The 3,746-nt window shown below is 39.5% G+C and overlaps 1 long non-coding RNA gene across 1 annotated transcript; it reads right to left on the reverse strand.

The window, feature by feature from the left end:
* Window positions 1–1,308: 1,308 nt before the first annotated feature.
* On the reverse strand, window positions 1,309–2,058 carry LOC105353739. The gene is made up of 2 exons (XR_908458.3): window positions 1,770–2,058; window positions 1,309–1,672 (listed from the first exon to the last, which is right to left on the reverse strand). It is a non-coding gene; the product is annotated as an uncharacterized LOC105353739 (long non-coding RNA).
* Between the last annotated feature and the right edge of the window lie 1,688 nt (window positions 2,059–3,746).

Consider the following 3,746-nt stretch of genomic DNA (forward strand, 5'->3'; position numbering starts at 1 on the left):
TCTGTGTGGCCAACACAAAAGATTTTCAAATATGATTAAAATGAATAAAGTTTGGTCTCGATTACAAAAGGGGTTTATTCAGACATACCTCTGGTTTGTCAGAAGATTTATAACCCCTGTTGTTAAAAGAAAATATGTCCAACACAAGAGGCCTTCAGCCCTCATCTGTTTGCCCAGCTGTTGGACAGGACAAGTAAAAAAAATAGATAATAAGCTGAAAAACTTGGTGTTTTACACATCTCCATACTTGCAAACCCCTTTTAAAAAAAAAAAAAAAACAGGGGTCCTTCTAGGATGCACTGGATGCGTTTCCACACCTTTATTATAAACCTATCTATTATCTTTCTAGTCCAATAATATGCTATGTGCCATTGTTGTAGGGCAACCTTGGTCCAGTGGTTAGCACACTCACCTCAAAACAAGTAAGACCAGGTTCAAGTCCCACCTATATTTTGCTGCTGTGCAGAGAGTGAATGTTCTCTTCTTGCATGCATGGGTTTTCTCCAGCTTCTTCCCACATTATAAAAAAATGCTTCATAGGCTAGTTGGTGATTTTAAATTCTCCCATAAATGTGAGTGTGTGTAAGTCTGTCTCTGTGTGGCCTTTCAATAGTCTGTCAAACTATCCAGGGTGTCCCCTGCTTTCATCCAACAGTAGCTGGGTAAGCTAAACAGGACAGGTTTAAAATTTGAATGTCATTGTTAACACATCTGCAAACCACTGCATGTCTCCTCATCCACAGCCGCAGTTCCTTACCTGCCTGTTTTGTTAACAACAGATTTTCATTTTTTTTTGTTTTTGTTTGTCTTTTTAAAATGTGGATTGTATCACAACTCCATAAATGACTCCATCTTTGTCTCTTATTTTGAAAAGTTGTGAGTATGAAGGTTCTGACAAAATGGTGGTGAGCTGGTTTTTCTTTGCTGGAATAGCAACTTGACCTTTATACCACACATAAGTGTCCAACAACACCAGAAAAGAAAAAGATATATATAGATATATTTACTATAGTTTGGAGCCAGTTTAGCTCGTGCTGGTCTGTGGCGCCTTCCATCCGTGAAACCAGGGTTCAAATCAAGGCTGCTCCCTATTCCCTTCTCTGCTGCTGTGCCGGTCCCAAGCCCGGATAAATTGAGAGGGTTACGTCAGGAAGGGCATCCAGCGTAAAACATTGCCAAGTTAACCATGCGACTCATCCTCAACTGAGAGGTTGTTTCGCTGTGGCGACCCCTGATGGGAAAATCCAAAAGAGAAAGAAGAATATATACTATTGTTGCAGGGGCCAAGAAAGGGAAAACTACCACAGAGCAGGTTACGAAGATTTATTAATACAAAAACCCCGTCATGAGTAGAATAAAAATGTTGACCGTATCAATGACACCACAGGAGCATGCAGACAAAAAAAACCACAGTTCATGCACAACAATAAAAAATAAAAACATGCAACGTAACTGTGATACACAGCACTCGGTGGGATACGGCACCCACCAAAATAACATGCGGGGTGAAACCTGAGGGAAGTGACTAAAAAAAATGACAAACAGAACAGAGGGTAAATGGTCCGCTCCTGCACTTGATTAGTCAATCACGCTGGGACAGCTCCGTCAGGAGCGGACAAACCAAGTACAAAACATAAACTTAAACAGGACAGCAGGGCACAGTATTCCAACACTAAAAACAGAAGAAGCACCATATTAAAAACATTTGATAAAAAATAATTTACCATTTGTTTAAAATATACCTCTGCTGTGATAAAAGTGTAAAATACCTGGTGCGTCGCAAAACCTCACGCCCAGTCTTTAAAACTCCCAGAAAAGCAGGATCTACCTCTGCCGTGATCCGCACTCTTTGCTCGAGCCAACTCACGCTGCTCTCTGAGCTAACCGGCTTTCTCACAGGAAGCTAGCGCCATAGCAACCACACGTCAACTTCCTTTTTAAACCCCCTGAACAATGGGTATAGAGACACCTACAGGTGACTCCCGTTACACTATAGTTTTTTTTTTTAACGAGAAAAAAAAAACAAATTCATGCCAAGGTAGGTATATTTTTCCTATTTATGGCAGAAATCTTTTACAGGAAAAGTATAAGACAAAAACTATTACAGAGGAAAAGAATGCAATCACCCTTACTCAAACTGACCGCAACTTTACCAGAATGATGGAAATACATCTCCATATTTTGAATCATAACACTTTCATAAGAAAGATGCTACAGTTTCTGTTAACAGGAAAGATGTGTTGAGCTCATTAGAGTGAACATACGTTAATGGCATTTGTGGATGTGAATCACTAACCATTGGGTTAAAAAACAAACCCTTTAGAGCTAGTTTAAGAGGTCAATAAAAAACAATAACTAATGAGCTAAAGAATCAGTAAAGCTAAAACCCAAACAATTCCAAAGGTAAGGCTTTACAATAATCCTGAGAGTGAATATATTCATATGCATACATCCACACATAACTTTGGTTATGTGATAAAACTGGTTCACAGCGGCATTCCTTTTGATCAGAGGATTGGCTTCTCTCAGCCCCTGATGACACGTCATTATGTGTAAGTGTGTGTTGGGGGGGGGGGTCTGCTCTGGGCTCCCCCGGGGTGAAAATGAGACGGCTTCATATCAAAACACACACTGCACTGTTTGGTCCCAGTATCCTCTTATATTACAAAATATGATTTATTGCCCCTGAATTTACCCATGAGTTGTTTTAATAAGAGAGGGAACTTATAAAGAAGGACATGTGAGTAAGAACAGATGCCAGGCTATCTTTTGTTTGAAGAAGGACCTGTTACAGTTATCCCACTAAGATGAGGAGGTCCATAATGTGTATCATAGAAAAATGTCAACTGTGGGGAATCAAATGTATAAAAACAATTCCACAAATCACATGGTTTTGGTTTTTAAATAATGTATTTGAATGGATGACAAATCTGTATTAAGAAAGGGATGAATGGATCCATGTATAGTGAGAATTTGGGTTGAAACCGCCTTCCATCAGTGAGGTCATTGAGGATGAACAAGGCTGAAACTGTCATCTTGACAAAGATCCGTGGAAAACGAAGAAGTGGCCATATAAAAAAGCTTTTCACTGTTTTGAAGTGTTCCAGTCAGTCTCTGGACCTCATTTGGTTAAAAGTCTGTGTTGTCCAGCTCCAGCCTCAAAACATTACGGCTCTTGAGAAAGCGATGCCAAACCAAAACAACAACTACAGTGCAAACCTGGTGAAGACCTTCTCTGTCAATGGCAACCATTAAGGTGAACGTTTGCCATTGACCAAATACTTATCTGCAGAAAATTAGCTCCAAAACATGATCATTAAGGATGAGTGGACCCATGAGATGTTGGTTGGATTTTGTTTTTATACATTTGATTCCCCACAGTTGACATTTTTCTATGATCCACATTACAGACCTCATCTTTGTAGTGGGACAACTCTTTATTTCTTTTTTTAGAGACGTAACAGGTCTGCAAGGAGAAGAATTCTTTCTTGTTTGTAGGCGATGAATACTTTTATTGGTCTTGCATTTATGTTCTTTAACAATGTTACAATGTGATTTCTATGATTTAAGCATTCTGTCTCTTACAGTTGAACAACATCTATGATAAACATTACAGACCAAACTCATCTGTATTTAGCCCTTGTGCTGTCTTAGATGACCCCCCCTCACATTGACGTGTTCTCCCTACCATGACAAAGGTGGATAAAGGTGGAAAGATTTCATGTAATCCATGGACACCAGTGAAG

This window comes from Oryzias latipes, chromosome 16, assembly GCF_002234675.1.
Source record: "Oryzias latipes chromosome 16, ASM223467v1".
Lineage (NCBI taxonomy): Eukaryota > Metazoa > Chordata > Actinopteri > Beloniformes > Adrianichthyidae > Oryzias > Oryzias latipes.